This window comes from Amblyomma mixtum, chromosome 4 (assembly GCF_055824585.1).
Source record: "Amblyomma mixtum isolate Tamu chromosome 4, ASM5582458v1, whole genome shotgun sequence".
NCBI classification, from domain to species: domain Eukaryota; kingdom Metazoa; phylum Arthropoda; class Arachnida; order Ixodida; family Ixodidae; genus Amblyomma; species Amblyomma mixtum.
Window position 1 is genome coordinate 143,403,373 of NC_143015.1, and position 17,497 is coordinate 143,420,869.

The 17,497-nt window shown below is 48.6% G+C and overlaps 1 long non-coding RNA gene across 1 annotated transcript; it reads left to right on the forward strand.

Annotated features, from left to right (window-relative positions):
* Positions 1–4,866: 4,866 nt before the first annotated feature.
* Positions 4,867–7,496, forward strand: LOC149348551 (uncharacterized). The gene is made up of 3 exons (XR_016292771.1): positions 4,867–5,321; positions 5,389–5,505; positions 7,259–7,496. It is a non-coding gene; the product is annotated as an uncharacterized LOC149348551 (long non-coding RNA).
* Positions 7,497–17,497: the final 10,001 nt, after the last annotated feature.

The following is a 17,497-nucleotide window of genomic DNA, read 5'->3' on the forward strand; positions in this document are numbered from 1 at the left end:
TGTCAGTGCACGTTAAAGAACCCCAGGTGGTCGAAATTTCCGGAGCCCATAGCCTTAGTCGCTTTGGGACGTTAAACCCCATAAACCAAACCAATCCTATAGATATTGCTTTTTGTCTATTGATAGTCTATAGACAAAAGTCTACTAAAAGTGTATGGCCATAAATCTATGATTGTCTATAGACTGTGCATAGCATTTGTATTGTCCATAGACTGTTCTCTAGGATTTGTCTATAGACAGTCTATAGACTTTATAGACAGAACTCTATAGACACTGTCTAAAGTTTTTTTTTGTAACGGATACTCCTATATAGTCTTAGGGGAGACAGTCAGTGCGCATATCCCCTCCACGCAATGTCCCCGAGTAAGCCCCCGCGCGGCTATCTCCACAAAACACCTTCATTTTCTTTCCGGATTGCCGCCAGGGGGCGCGGCTCACACGCCTCTCGAAATGCGTGCCATAAAAGACAAGCACGCAGGAGCCGTCGTTAACAATGGAGGGAGCACTAGGCCGCCCACCGCCATACTCAGCAGGAAACCCCGCAGCCTGGGATGCTAATAGGGCACACGGCTGGGCCTAGATAGCGCACACGTGCGGTCAGCGTACCGACTTCACGCTGGGCGTTGTCCGCGCATGCGCAGTAGTTTTGCTCTGCGGAGTTGGCGCGAAATACCCGTGCATTCCATTAAAGGAATGAGGGGGGAGACAGTGTACGAGTGGAGCAGTATGAAAAAGGGTGCAGACGGCAGACTCAGGGGGAGAGACAATGGAATACCAAGAACAGCGTTGCTCCTGTATTCAGAGTGATTAGGACGAAGTGCGCGAGGCCGTGTTATGAATATCTAGCCCTTCGCTTTACGTGGCAACACTTTCTCATTCCGCAGACGACGCGTGCAGTAAAAGGAGCGACGGGGGAAACTTCTGCAACGAACTGTAGTTTCGTCTGCAATTCTGAGCTGGCCAGGAGTCTCACTACTAAATGGACACCTGACCCGGAGTTGTGAAGTGCTACGCACTTAAATCTGCAAATGCGACCTTCATTGATTGTTTAAGCAGTATCTCAAGGTCGTGACGGCCTTTTTATGAATCAACATTTTTCTTCTCTCTCTCTTTCGCTTCTAGGGTGCAGACGATCCTGTTGCCACTACGTCGTCTGCTAAACTAGAACGCTGCCGTTTAGCCCGCTTTCGTGTGAACCTACTATCCTAGAGCAAAAGGACAAAAAGAAAACCGTGATGGGAATGTAAAAACCCCTTCAGCCTTTGTTGTTGCTTTTCATCCACCGAGAGTAAAGTAGGTTGTCCGCGTGCGAAGCGAAATCATTACCATTTTATTCTTTTTGTAGGTCAAAGCAGTTGCGCGCTGTTTTCCCTAGTTCCTACTGTTTTCCCGCCACGACTAAGGACGAACAAAGGCCTGAAATTGTAAAAAGAAAAAAGTAAAGTAGAAGAAGAAGGCTTCACGCAAAAGCACGGGAAAGGCCACAGGATGATGCAGTACACCAGCTTCGCGTAGATGTTCGCGCAACCGCGTTTCAAAGTTCGCACGCTTTAGAGCCTCGCTACCACGAGCTCATTTTCAGCAGCCATCAACGCGCGAACCGCGTGTGAACGTCTTGCAGACGATTTTCACGCCTCGCATACGACTGCGCGTAGTCAAGAAGCTTTCACGCGTCGTCTGCGCAACAACCATCGTCTGCTGCCCAAGCCGTTTTATCTGTTCCAGCTGTCGCTTGCTCGAGTCGTCGTCTGCGCTCGAATACGCTCAAACTGTGTCGTCTGCCCTCCAGGCACCCGTCGTCTGCATACATTTTAGCTAGCGTCTTTTGTCAGCATGTCCTAATTATTAGTTCCTTCAACACGTCTATACGCTTTCTTTGTGCGTCAAATCGGTCGTGAACCCATGCAGCTTGCATGAGTTCAAAACGGAAAAAAGAATCCTGGTTCAATGCACCGTTTATTGCGCGCCAGTTTGGAGCAAAGACGGGTCGCAGAAGGCAAGAGGCTAAACAGAAGCAAGGGACACGGTCAAGAAGATAGCATCCTTGTTCGAAAAAACTTAAAAAATAAAGGAAGAAACGCATGACTAAACTCAAACGAGAACGTCTCGAAACGATGGCCGTGCCCTAGATTCGGCGAGGGTGATGACCACATACGCGCTGTCCAGGTACAAAGATAACGAACGCATTAGAGACGCTTCAAGCTGCCGCGAATTCGTTTCTTTTTAAGCACCGGGCAGCGTTGACGTTAATGGCGCGTTTCGGGCGGCCCGCCGTTATTTTCTTTGAACAAGCGATTCTCCGATTTGACCCTTCTCGAACGCTTTGCGGTGGGGTCTTGGATGGACGGCGCGGGAGAGACGATGGTAGCAATTGTTACGCAAATCTAGTCGGTGGTTAACGAGCTTTGTGGAGATTTATGCCCGGTGTGTGTGTGTGAATGGTGTACTTTAGAACGCCAGGTTAATTAACCGGCCACCTCGTAAGCTAATAGATGCCGCCTCTTGAAGCAGTTGCGCCTCAAAAGCGAAGAAAAAATGTTTAATTTTTTTCTTTCTTTTCCTTCTGTTCTTCCCTTTCCTAATTGCCTGAAGCTTATACTTTACGTTCGCTGGCGCTGAAGGGGGCTTTACCTGAATACCTATACGGATGTGAGGTACTGAATTTTAAAGCGCTTTGTTAAAGCACGCCGCTCACTCATTGCTGGCAGTTCGGGCCATCGGAATATTCTGGAATGCTGTAGCATGTACTAAGCAAAAAAAGAAAGCAATCTGTCAAGAAACGCTCCATACTGCTGGTGCGGGCCTGCACGGTTGTGACAAGCTATGGTCCTTCTTTGACGCTATAATTCATTGCGTCTAAAGACTTCATTAATCAACTGGTCCGTTCTCCCCATTGCCAAGGGAAAAATGATTACGCTCGAGTGGAATTTCTGATCTTCGACGCATGATGCAACGGTCGCGTTCTTTTCCCCATTCCAGTGATCATTACGTGAGGAGCCCGGCAATGATCCAACATTGTGACGACAGTAGAACCGCTGTCTTGCGTAAACCTGTTGTCTCATGTCTTCAAAATGCTTGCGGGAATAGTGTAAAGCGTTGGCTGGGAAAAACTTTTCTTTGGTATTTCGCACCACGGCATTTGTCGGAATGCAAACACACACTTTTCCAATTTACAAAACGATTCTATAAAAAAAAAAAATGAAAGACAGTGAGCTGCGCGCATGTGGAAAAACCTTGTCGGTAAAACCCCAAACCGTCTGTCCATAAGGCTATCCGCAGATCCTTTTCTGTGTGTGGGTGGAAGAGTTTCGAAATTGCACTGCCGTCTGCTTGCCCTCGGTGTTGTCTGCATACGGCTAAGATACCGTCTGCTCGGGTTTAAGACGTCGTCTGCTTGTGTCTTGTTTCATCTGCTCATCTTCCGTCTGCTCGGGGTTAAAAGGTCGTCTGCTTGTGTTTTCTTTGATCTGCTCGTCTTTTCATCCGTCTGTTCCGGGTTAAGACGTCACCTGCCAGTTTGTGCTTTCATCTGACGGGGTAAAAATGTCGTCTGCTGCTGTCTGACAAGCTTGTCGGGACTGATGGCGCAAAAATCATTTTTTGTGTGGCCTCACGTGGCACTTCGTCAGGCTTACTTTCAGATTGCCCAAGAATGTGCATTGTGAGCCGAAATTTAATTCTAAATTTCATTCCAATTAAGAGTAACTAATTCAACAAAGCAGTCGACGCTTAAAACTTATCCTGAATTTGTACCGGTAGCCAAAGCTGGCCCAATGTTGGTCCGCTAAGATGTTTTCTTTCTTGAGTAGCTTGAGTAGAACTAGGGGCCCTCGTCTGCAGCGAACTTGTCCTTTATCTGAGGCGTCAGCTGACCGCATATACCTTATCTGCCCGGAAGCGGGCTCTCATCTCTGAAATAACCGCCTAATGATATTCGTATCGTTTCCTTTGTGGTAGTTGTTTTCCTGTCTACGCCTGTTCCTGGAAGGACAAGAACCGCAACGCAAATACGCAAAGGCAACACTAACAACCGCGACAGCAGACAGACAAAACGAAGAAAACACTCGCAAGGTATACTGGAAACCAGTACGCATGCATCTCACGTACACAGAGGCGGCGGGCGACACAAAAACGTGTTCGCCATCTTTGATCAGTCGCGGAGACCTCTGAAAAAACACCCGAAGCCGCCATCACCTCAGAACACGCTACGCACGGCAGGGGCTTGTCGTCGTCTGCCAGTCTGGGCTTGCTTGCTTGCTGTTGCCGCGTTCTGTGGCGCACTCAAAAAAAGAAAATTCTAAATGATAAACAAGCGAGCCGTAGAACATCTTCCGACTTCCGAAACGGTCGCTGTATAGAACGGTCGCTGCTATACAGCGACCCACAATCTCCTCTACGGGAAAGGATGCGGCGCGGTGAAAAAGAATTCGACCTTGCACTTATTGGTTCTCTTTATTTCGACGGTCCCCGTCGTCCGAAAAAGCAGCACACTGTAAACACAAATAAGCCCAAATAGGAATATAAATGGCTAGTGTCCGCTTTTAAACTCCTTATTGAAAATTGCGCAATCGACTTTAAGTAGTAAAAAAGAGGAAATCCTCCTTTTTTACTGCCGTCGCGAAATCGAGGAGTAAAATAAAGCATTTACATGATTTTACTACTTTTCCAAGAAGGAGTATGTCGGCTTCAATACTCCTTCAGGCCCTTTATGCACTCCTTAGTGTCTGCCCGCCGCCTAGTGGCAGCTGCCGGTTCGCTGCACTTGCAGGTGACGACGCCGGCCCTGTCGTCGCTGCCTGCTCGCCTGTGCTTTTGCTGCTTCACGCACGTTTGTCATGTTACAAGACACCGGATCGCCGCAACCTCGCGCACCAAGGTGCGCTACAGACAGTGCCTGTGAAGCCCCCAGTGTATTCGGAGAACGCTTGGTGTTGCATCGCCTGCGACGGCAGTCTGCGAGAGGCTTAGCCAGCCGAGCTCAGCCGAGCCAACATGGCGGTGTGTGACGCGTCGACCTCCCCGAAGCCGCCAGTTTGCCACCCGCTCCTTTGCGCGCTCTTGTCGTGACGTAAGACTGGACATCATCGACCTTAGCAGCAACGTGCTGCAATGAACGTCTCACTCAAGCCAGCAATATGTGCAGAAGCAGCGGCTAGTCATTCATTGTCTACGCAGAATACAAGTGTTGGCTGCTGCCGTTTCGCCGCGCCGACATGGCGATGTGTGTGTGACGCACCAGTTTTCTCGACATCGTCGGCCCCTCGTTCTTTCGCTGTATTGCAAGAATACTAAAGACCGGATTATCATCGTCGTGTGTTCTGGTAAGCAGTATTAAACTCTCCTTTGATGCCATAGACGCGCATGCACTTAACGCCGCTCCCTTTTCAGTGTGCGTAGACTTGCTGTGAACCACGGGTGCGCCGAGATGAAAGGCTTAACGAGAACAGCAAAACAGCAAAGGCTTCATTGTGGTCCGGTGGAGCCAACTCACACAGCAGGCATGAAGTAAGTATCTGAGAAATTTGTTGTTGCATGCGGCTGAAAAAAAGAGTGTGGCACTGCAGTCGTGGCTGTTACGCTAACATGTACAGCTGGAAGTACGGTCAGTTCTTCTAGGGACCAAATTTTCTTCATGCGTTCACGCCCCATGAATGTGGAAAAGCTGTACAGGCAATGACAGGTGAAAATGCACAGCCTTGGGATCTGTGAATTTTTGTCACGTTATTACGAACAGTGCTGAGAACCGTGCCCTAATCGGTTGCTTCCTTTCCTGTGTTTTAAGAGGGCCTTGTTATGCAAACAATGCAAGCGATTTTATTCTTTTCAGTCATAGCACAGGACATGGCGACGCCTTAGCGCTCACGGAGATTAGCTAAACTGTTACATTTTCCGAGTTGGTGGCATCTTAACGTTGCAGCGATTTTCGGCAGCGGACATGAGGTTTCAACCATACTGAACGCTGCCTTTTCTGGATGGTTAGGCGTCTAGTTCCAAAATGTGGTATCTTGTAAGCTCTTCGCATTTGAAAAATGTTAAAAGAAGTTTCCACTTCGCGTGCAGTTTCCGAACACATTCCATTGTGTGAAAGTCGTGGAGGCAAGCGTTCCGGTTCAGACTGCTGATCCCAGGAAGGCAGCGAAAGAAAAAGAATAAAGCTTACGCCAGTGTACGAGATCCCCTGCTCGTGCTGGACGTAGTACATTGGCGAAAGCAAGCATTTCCCAGAAAAACTGAAGCAGCACAAAGCGGATGCCAAACAAATGAACAAGGAAGGAAGCGCGGGTTGACAAGACTGACTTCGAGGAACTATCCTTGCATCAACTGTCTACGATCAGTGACCCGGCGGATGACTAACAGAAGGCTTAAAAAAGGCAAGCTGTGACTCACTCGCAGTCACACCTGCTGAAAGAACCAAGAAGATTCCCAAACATGTTTTTTTTTTTTTTCTGGTTGGCGTTCTTTCCCGAAAGTATATTCCTTACCCATCCAGATAGACCTGTCTAGAATGTTTTCTTTTGAACCCTGGCCACGAATGTGAGGGCAAAGCTTAACAGAAGACAGGTGGCGGCGGGAGGGTGGGTCTGGTGGTAGCTTTCTATTCCTAACAATGCCTGCTATGTCAGTCACCCTTGCCCTGCCTTTGGCCTATACACAGAATGAGGACGTCCTGAAAATGCGTAGCTGCGGGCTCTCCCATCAAGGAAATTGCCTGTAAGCTTCCGCTGCGTGTATGCAAAGCGCTGTCTTTTGTTTGCATGTTTTGATTTCAGTAATTGGTTCTGATATGGTGCCTGAAAAGCATGAGGAACCTCTGACAAGTAAAAAAAAATATATCTCGAGGCCTCTTTCGGTGCAGGAACGCAGCCAAAGGCAGCGCGAATGCGCAAGTGCCTCAGTAAGACCATTTTATTTTTTTTCAGTTTTATGCTTTGCGGAAAAAATGTTCCCTATCGATGCTGCTTCCCATTCGCCATATTGCCTTAACGTTTACGAAAGCGGCTCTCTAGAATTTGTGATTCCCTGAAAACCGCGTTTAGCCGCTGTCATCCGACAGGGTACAGGTATGTATTAGCTAGTTGATTACCTACTATGTTCTGCTAGCTAATCTTTTGTCATGAAAAACGTTTAAACTTCAATAATACCTACTTTATTGAAAAGTGCACTCTGAACGGTTGACTTCTACACTTGAAGCACGTCATACTTCAAGCTTAGAGGTGCAATTCCACTGATGCATTTGTTTTTCTAATCTTTCTTTCAGAAGGAGCCTGTATGTTGACAACGAAGCATTTCAAGGTTCCCTCCTTGCTTTCAAGTGTGGCATCTCTATTTTCATTCCTTTGGGTATTTAAATTATGTACCCAAAGACAGCGTGGGTTAAGGCACTCTTCTTTTCTACAGGGGCCAAGACGTTGGTTCTCTGTAACCGTCGAAAGCAAGCTGCCGAACACATGTCTCAAATGTTTTGTACCCAATAAAATATTGTTTGAAATAAATCACTGTAAGTTCATCGACGCATTTATCCTGGAATATCAAGCTCTAAAATGAGCCTTCCATACGAATACTTTATTTCAAATCGGCTTCCGCATCAAGTGAAGTAATATACTCATCTGGGAATCATAAATGTAACCCTATAGTAAGAAAAATTTCTCCAAAAATTTCCTGTCAAAACTACTTAAAAGGAACAGGCACGTACTCCTGAAATGTACTATAAAAGTAGCTGCAAAGGAGTATATAATACTTCTATTAATTGCCATGCTAACTCCTTTGTGATCACAACTTTACTCCTAAATGAACTCCCGTCTGCAGAGCGGTAACACTTTACTCCTTCTAGCACTCCGAAAGTATCCCTTCAAGCAGAGGAGTAGACGATATACTCCTATTCTGAGGAGTATAAAAACCCCTTTTCGGGAGTGCGCTACGCGATGAGCCATTTACTCCTATCCGGGTGTTTTTCGGTTTGCAGTGCAGGTATGTGCGATCTGACATCAACACAACGCGCCCGCACGGAAGATACGAAGACGGGCTTCAAAAGGGGACAGCGCGCTTCCGCGGCCGCTAGGGGTCGCTGGGAATGCCGCCGCCGCTGAAGGTCGTGAAGTAATCTGTGTTCGGCGCTGCTCTTGCAGCTTGCGCTGACCCCTCATCGCGTCGAAGTGGCGGTGTTCGGCGTTGGAGAGGGGGAGGGGAGGCTACAGGCCGGAAGGATGTGTGTGGATGCGGGCGGCACGATTGATCGTGACCCGTTGAAGAAGAGCTTCTTCGTGCTTGGTATATTTAGAGAGGAAACTGCACGGCCAAGGCCTCTCGGCCAGCAAGATATGCGCACACATCGTCGTCGCAAGAAGACACGCGGGAATCGTTTCGACGACGAAAGGCTGCTGGCAGAATCAAACGCGTTTTGTTTCTATTTCTTATTCGGGGTTGATCGTTTCCGCTGCACCGAAGCCGAAACAAAAGCGAGCAGACGACATTACAGACGGAACAACGCGTGTCGTCTGCTGCTCCGGAACCAGCAGACGGCGATGCAATAACGAAAACTGCCCACGCAGTTTTCTGTCGTCTGCTTTGTTGTTTTTCGAGGCCAAACAAATCGTCTGCTCGGCAGGGTATAAGTGCGCATGCGCGCCACCAGGTGGTGGTGTGTGTACGTAATGATAGCTTCGAAGATGAATGGCGCGACGATCGCACCTGCCGTGCTGCTCGCTCACGCGCTGTTCAATGGCAGATATATCACCAATGGGGGGTAAGTGCACGCCGAAGACGTCACCTGCATCGTGAGGCGGTACCATTAGTACTTAGAATAGCCGCGACGCGGCGCGAGTGGTCGTGACCCGACGACGGGTTCGTGAGCGGCTGTACTTAGCCAGTTCGGCGTGTCCCGACCGAGGAAGCACCGCGGGTTGTGCAACAAAATGTTGCAACCACGGGCGAGTTATGGCGCTTGTCGGCGGGATAATAAAAGAGACAAAAGATGGCGGACGTAAAGCATTTTTGCAGGCGCCAATCGGATTCGTCTGTCCGCGCTTCGTAGAACGTGGTTTTAGGCCGCGATGACGTAACTCCTCACGCAGTTTCTTGTCGTCTGCTTCGCCGCTTGCCCGGCTAAACAAATCGTCTGCTGGATGTAGCAGAAGAGGAGGTAGACGATATATTTCAATCCACCGGTGGATTTAGCCGTGTGTTCGCTCGTATCGAAGCGCTTCCAGGAAGGGGAAATACTCGTAGTTCCGTGCCCTCATACCCGATACTCGGCCTTGCCTTTCCGCAAATCGTGGAATTGCTGTGGCCCTACGAGGGGCCGAATCTCATTCGCTCGTTTGGGGGGCGCCACTGTAAGCGGGTCGGACGCACAGCGCTGAACTGCTGGTTAAATCGCACCACAAATGAAACAACGGGAAACAGCCGAAAGTACAACACGAAGAGATACATGCACGAATTCTGGACAATACCTGATACTCCAGCCGCCCAAGTATTAGGCCTGGGTCTGTCTTTTCTTTTGCCGTTGCGTCCATGTTCCTGCTGGTTTACTTGGACGCTATTCAGCAAATGGCCGAACTCTCCAAGTTACTAAATCACACAGTTAGGTCCTGGTTCTCTTCATAAAGAACAACGACACGCCTGTCGTTTTCTGCACTGGCAACCAAATCTTATGTGACCAGAATATCCATTCCACATCCTGATCGTCTACACAGGTTATTTTTTTTTCTTTGCTAGCAGGAATGGCGTGTAGAATAAGGGACAAATGCAACATATTCACAGTGCTGCCCGTTTGCTTCTAAATGTGTGTCCCTTGCCGCGCAGAAAAAAAAGAAAACAAAGAAAAATAACGTTCTGGTTAAGGGCAGAGCGACTGACCGTGACCTCCAGACAGTTCGTGCTCGGTAAGCATAACAAGGACGACTCGTGCCGGACGCGAAGCCGGTATTCTTTTTCCTTTTATTCTTGCCAACAACAGCGCCTTAAAACAACCAAGTCGACGCGGTAACAAATTGAGCAGCACGCGGTGTCCGTGCGGAGCAGACGGTCTCATTTCTTAGCACAAACCTGATTCGTCTGCTCGCTTGCCCCGCTTCTGCACGCGACGGTATACACTATCCCCGCAAACTGAAAAAAGAAGGCGTGCTAACTAGAACAAATACTCTTGAGCATTTTACAGGTCACAGGTTAAACAGGTTAGAACGACCCTCAAATGAATTTATAGAAAAAGATTGGCACTCAGGAAATTCGGGCAAGGTCAAATGTGACCCACTATGGAAACCTTGAATGAGTATCCTACTTGTCTGCATTGTCCATGATGGCGCTTTCTGCTTAGGTTAGGTTAGGCCAATAGGTTCTTACAGCAACGCTGCAGCCAATGAGGCATGATGCGGTGGCTGAATTCGGATTAATCTGAAACCCAAAAATCCAGCCCAGGCTTGTGTTTTCGCATTTGGCCACCATCAAAATGCGGCCGAGATCGAACCCACGACCTCGGGGAAGGGTAATTGCACGTCTTAGCCATTGGAGCCGGCGTGTCGGGTTTTCTAGAGCGGCGTTTATCTTTTATCGTTTAGTAAACGGCTATTAAAACGTCGTATAGTCGGATACAACTCAAGACAAAAGCGGCAGGTGCCCGTCAAAAGACAAGATTTTCATTAAGTCGTGGTTAATTAAATCAAGCCGTAGCTAATCCAATCTCATCTGCCGCATCCTGCGGAGCAACGTTAGCAGGTCTAAGGAGATTAACCACGACTAAAGTGAACTAGAGTAGTTGACTTTGCCACGACGTCACGAGCATCGGTTGACGCCATTGGCCGAACGGCCTTCCTTGAGGGGCATCTTCCCGTCCAGTTCTGTGTCGTCCGTGTCCTTTTTGCGATATATTTTCGAAGAACTGTTACCAACTAGCCCAAACCAAGCTACTTTTGAGTTGTATCCGTCTATAGGAGTCGGCCATCATATGTCTGAAATGTCGGCTGTTTTCGTCTCCAGTTGCGCACACAGCCTCTGCATGTTTAATCGTGACCGGACATATCCGTACGTTACGGCGGCTAGCCTGCACTCAACGAGGAATATAAACCTTGCGCGGCAACCACACTGCATAGCAATGCAGCTCTCGAGCAGCACGCAAATCGTGTCACTTGTCACGAGACGCAGACGACGGAAATTGCAGCACGTCTGCTCGCCGTAGAACGGCCGTAGGCAAGCATACGGCAAGTTGCACAAAGCAGACGACGACGACGTTACGAAATCTTTCCCCCGGCCTTTTTTGTCGTCTGTTGCCCGCAAGATTTCTTTAGTCGTCTGCTGCCTCCATTTTGTCAGTTCGCCTTGTCTTTAGAAGGAAGAGTTGCCTTGACAGTCAAGTACAGCCTTAGTCTGGACAGGCCGGTTACCGATCGTCGGATTTCCCGCTCACGCCGCGGCATCTGTAGATGCAATTATGTCGCCGTCAGTTTATATTTTTTAGTGAGGCACCGGAACAATCGTGACCAGTGCGGTCAGCGTCTGCGTGTCACACGTAACATTATCCGGTTAGCAGACCACAAAGACGGCTACGGAAGCGGTTGTCTGGAAGCCGCCTGACAAATCTCTTTGGATCAAAAGAGATCCGAACGGTCGACGAACGGAAAGCTTACGGTTTTGCTTGCCAGACCCACTTCCTTGTTTTAGTTTCCTCAAACGTGCCTTCCACGCATTACACGATTCAGCTGGATGATGAAACAAACAAGTGCACAATTCGTGCGAGTAAGTCGCCATAGTTTTCGTCGCTGCAGTGGTTTATTTCCGTCAGGATCTTATGGCCTTGTCTCGAAACGCCAACTACCTCACACCCGTACCCTAGGAATAGAAAAGCTAACACCATCCGACAACCCCCCCCCCCCCCCCTCCTATTTTGTTTGTCGGGAATCAACATGAGAATTTGAGAAAACTGCGAACCAGCGAGATGCAGACGTGTAGACGATCTTGAAAACTGCATCACTCAGGCCAAGTCTGACAGACCCGGACAGACTACGACTCTTCAGCCAGCGTCGATGGCCAACAAAGGTCATCTTGTGTCGTCTTCTGAACGCAGTTTGAAAAGAGAAAACCTCGGGATAGAAAAGAATGTTTCCATCTGGGCTGACTTCCGTCGCCAGCATGTCCTCCCCTACCCGCACTGCCCCGCTCCCCTTCACGCTATCCTCTCCCTAATGCAACCCATACGCGTGCTAATCCTGTGGAGCCTCTCGCCACGCTTTCCAGCCCACGCCCGACACCCCGCGCTGGTTGGTGCAAAACAGCTTGGAACGAACAGCCCTTCTGTATCGTCTGCTGCGGGGCTGGGCCCAGACTATTCTGGCATGCAACACGACCCTACAACCCGTGGAATTTTTTTTTTTCTTCGCAAATCCCCGTGGGAATTCGTCGCGACAACACCAGCGAGACGCGCCTAAAGCGTGAAGCCTAGTCTGTGAGCTGCCTCGCGCCGGACAAGCCTGACAGCGCCGATCACCAACAAAGGGAATCTTCTGTGACCCTTCACAAGTCACCATGTTCGCGGCGAGGCAAGTGCAGTTTCAGACTGAAAAACCTCGGGAAAAAAAGTTCGTTTCTATCTGCAGGTGCTCGCCACCTGCAGGTCCTGCCCTGCCTGTCCCCCCACTCCCACCACCCCTCTGTTCATCACCCTGATGCTCAGCCGGAAACGACACGTGCATGGATAGTTCGCACACCAACTTCTGAGATGTATTTTCTCACCCCCAACACACAAAGAAAGCTGCAGAGAGACAGCCGAAGCCGTTGCTGCGTCGTCTGCTGAGGGGCCCTGTGCAGACGATAATACCAGACGACGGGGTACTACGAGAGGCCGCCGGGTCACTTGCTACGACCAAGGCCAGGTACGAAATCATACAATAACGCCATCACACCAGTTAAGATCCTAACCAAAATCAGGGGCTTCTTTTAGGCCAGAATATTGTTGTGAAGGTGTAGGTTGCGCAAACACGGGACGAACCACAAAGAAAAGACACAGAGACACACACAAGCGCTTGTGTGTGTCTATGTCTTTTCTTTGTGGTTCGTCCCGTGTTTGCGCAACCTACACCTTCACAAGACAGCTACTGGTGGCGCCGTGAATAATATTACCGCAGTCGACTGATCCTCGAGTTTTTGGACCAGTAGGAATGCGCGGTACACGAGGCCTAACAAACCAGTGTGCTCGAAGAACTATGGCTGCAACTGCGTCGTCTGCTACCAGGCGGCTGGCATACGACGTCGCAGACGGCAATGAACAAATAATCACGCAACAGTCCCGAGAACGAAACGCGTCTGCTTGTCGGGGCCCGCAGATGGAAGCGAGACGAGCGACTGCCGCGTCAAGGTCTCCTACCGCGAATCCAGAGTGGGTGCAGCCGCCGAAGCCGACCACGAAGGGACAAGGGCACGAAATAATCAGTGCCCCCTTCAAACATCCACCACCACTTCCTGCCCTCTCTTCCCCCGGAAGTGACGACGACGCGCCCCCGGAAGTGCTGGCTCGAGGCAGGCGCCCCTGAACATGCACGACCGCTCTACCACTACCTGTCGTGCCGTGGGAGGAAGCAAATAGCAGCGGGAACGCCGCCGAGCGGAGAATCGCCGCACTTCCTTCGTTGCCCACCGCTCGCGAAACCACGGAAATCGAATTCGACTTTATTTCTGCCTCGATACGAATTGAGACAGAGAACCTGCGCATGAGGCCTGCTTGGCGAGCTTGACTTACAGGCGAACGCCAAGTGCGAGTGTATGTGACCTCCATTGGCAATATTCGCATGCGCTGTACACAGTAAACCTATGCCGTACACAGTAAAGCTATGCTAAGCATCCCCACACTTCAACATGAAGACAAAAAAAAAACTCACGGGCTCTCCACCTTCCTCCCATAAAAAGTCACTTTTTGCACTTCAAAAAATGCCTCTTCGTGCAGTTATCGCTTGAAAAAATATATATGAAAGAGACACACCGTACCCAACAATTCTGGAAGAAAGAATTTTTTGACCGGGACACCTTTTATGAACGCAATCTTTTTCATGTAATGAAAGATTTCACTACAACAATCAATACATCCGCAGATTACCCGACGTCATTTTTTTTCTGCTATTAACGTTTTTACTATCACCAAAAGCGTTCTCCATTGGTTTTCTATGGCAGTCTTAGCTGTTCCATGCGATCAGTGGAAACGCTTTAAAAGATTTTGCTGCATGTCAGAATAATGGGCCATTACCTTCAATATTTCCATGAGAGTACCTAACAATTTTCTAATTTTCAAAATTTTTTCTCCGAGAGTGTTGGACATGATACGCGGCTATTGACCGCTTCCGAAATACAAACAACGAATACGAAAATAACTATATAATGAGGAAGGAACGAAGGATTAGAAAGAAGAAAACGATACAAAAGAGAAGCATTGCGGAAATGAACGGACGGCGACCGTCACATTGTCTGTGGTGAGCTCCCTTTTGTCCAACGACTGCGTCTGTCGTGGATGGTTTTTGCAATGAGGTCGCGCAGACCGTTGTCCGCGGCGTCTAATTGCCGCCATGGGGGTATATAACGAGCAACTAAGTGCGCGCGCTATCTTCTATTAATCTCCCGTCCTTTCCCACTTTCCGCTCCGCCATGTGTCCGGTCGGCCGTTCTGTTTGCACAAATGAACGCGGAAGTCGCTGCATACACGCTCGACCTCAGACAGAAAGGACCACCAAGCAGGCTCCATCATTTTTTGCGCTCTGGCAAAAAGTCGCAGTCGGGTGCCGCGCACAACTTAACCTTCAGATGTCGGAAAGAAAGAAAGAAAGAAGGAAAGAAAGAAAGAAAGAAAGAAAGAAAGAAATAAAGAAAGAAAGAAAGAAAGAAAGAAAGAAGGAAAGAAAGAAAGAAAGAAAGAAAGAAAGAAAGAAAGAAAGAAAGAAAGAAAGAAAGAAAGAAAGAAAGAAAGAAAGAAAGAAAGAAAGAAACTCATCGTCGGTCTCTCCATCGCTGTGGTTCATTTTTCGGAGGAGGACAAGGACTAGCGTTTGCGTAGGTTCCGGAACATACAGTGCGCTTTGCACTTAAGGAGAACAAAATAAATTTCCACATTCCGTTTGTTTCTTTGACGAAAAATACAAGTGAGATCAGTCGGATCGATGCGGAGGAAAAGCGAGAGCATTCTTCATTTGTGCTATTGTTTTGCAGCCTGGACCACGAACTGCAGCCATTTCGAGCACTATCGCTACTTGTAACTTCACTAAGCCACTATCATCACTAGAACAAAACCACTATCACCTGTCTCTGAGGGGTCCCTTACCAATTTGCTATCGACGGTGTTTCACTGCAGCCAGCGTTTCGTTCTACCTGTACCTGTATGTTATACGCGTTGTGCGCTGACTGGCTGCCTGGATTGCATAGAAGTACAGCCTAGTACGATTTGAGCGTTATGACGTTCATTTCGGCTTAAACGATCGAACAATTATTTCCAGGCTTGACGGTCACTTAGCCCTCAACAAACGTGGCGGTGCACGATAGAGGAATCGCTCGACTAGCTACGTTTACGTATTCGTTGCAGCGTTCTCTCAGAAATACACCGTATTAGGGTAGTTTAATCTTCGTCGGTTAAGCCTGAACAGTACACAAGTGCTTGTAAGCGACCCACGGATCTGTGTGTGTGACATCAGTTTAACCGTAGTAGGTTAAGCCTGAAGCGATCACCTTCAAATCGCGTTACACTGTACGCAAGTGCTTATAAGCGGCCCACGAATGTGTGTGTGTGCTACATTGCGTGAATAAACAACAACAGCGGGGAGACAGGAACTAAACCCTCCTAAACTCCACCTTCCACTGTTGGCGGGCGCCGTTTCTTACGTAAAATATTATACATCAAATGAACACTGGGTGGTCTTCCGTGCTCTCGGCTCCGCCACATGCTGCAACCAGCGATTAAAGATTGACGTCGGTCTTGCCTGTATGCACGACACGGCAGGCATACAGTACACTGAGGTGTATAGAACACTGTGTTTGGAAAGCGTTGCTGCCATGAAGAAACAAGAAGAAAACAAACGCCCATCCACAGGAATCTTGAAGGAATGATAAGCGGATGGACGACAGCGTGTATTCGGATCCTTCGAGAAATTACGATGAAACATCGAGGACCGGCAGTTGTTGGCATACGAGTTCAGGCTAGCGCTCACACTCGCAGAACAGGCCCCGACACTTCTCAGCCTGTCTTTCCTGCCTGCTAGAAGTGCCGTCTTAGCGTTAAGGAAGTCACACGGCCTTCGTGGAGCGATGATCTCTTCCAAGTCTCTTGACGGCTTGGAAATACAGCGTGCGATCGCGGTCGTGAACTACGCGGGTGCACCCGGCTTCCAGAGGATCACGGAGCCCAACGCCTCACAGAAATGTAATCTTCCTGGTGGCTTCAGCCAAGATGTTTCTAGCACCGTGGTCTGGCCGTCTAATCTGGAATAGGTAGGGCTACTGTCGTTGCGTTCCCGTACCATACAGCATAAGGCTGCACGTGTAGAGCACCGGACGCGTAATTCGGAAGTCGTGGGTTCGGATCCCACCGGCGGCATGTGGTTGTTTTTTCTTCTGCTTTTCTAACCAATTAGCTTTAAGCGATAACATATTCAGTAATATTGTAAATTGATCAACACCACAAAATAAAACAAAAAATTAAAAATCCCCTGTGTCCCTTGGTTTCTGCGGCTGTTGGCTTCTGTCCTAAATATCCTAATAGCTTCTTATACAAGCCATTCGTTAAATTACACTGGCCACATTAAGGTTCCGTGGTGGCCGAACCAGAAAAAGAAATCCTTTTTCCCGCAGTTCTCAGTCCCAATTTAGTGGCAATGTCTGGTTTATATGGTTTATTGAAATTAGCTGACCAGCTAACGTTGTCGCCTTAGTCCGCCATATACAGGTTCGAAAGGAGAGGTGTACTTTTCCCAATTTTAATAGCTCACTCCTTTCTTATTCTACACAATTCGACGAGATGTGCGCGTTGGAAAAGCTAGCTAGCTGCGAAATTTACAAAAACAGAGGGCTTGACAACACAAAGCTGGGATTACACAACTTTGAAACTTTCCTCTTTTTTTTTTCATTTGTTAGCTTTACACCTATACTTGCCGAGTGACGTCATAGGTACCACGCAGTGTGAGGAGTCGCGGTCTTCGCATTCCGCAAGCGTCAACACACGCACTGTCGCGCACCGACATGCCAGTTCGGGGAGAGCGTGTTTAGTTTGATTTCTTCCGCTTTTTTTTCCCCCTCACTTCGTCGAACAGAAAACGGGGGGGGGGGGGGGGGGGGGGGAGAAAAACCATATACTAACGCCCCTAAAAGGGCGCAGCGGTGCTTGCTACAGTGTCGGTAACCCGCTGTCATAGGAAACTGAAAAAAGGAGTAGAATAAAAAGACAAAGGATGCACAGTTGCAGGTATGTATATACGTATAGAAAACAGGAAAACAGAGCAAGTATAGGAAGAGATCGCAAGGCAAGAGAAAGACATTACGC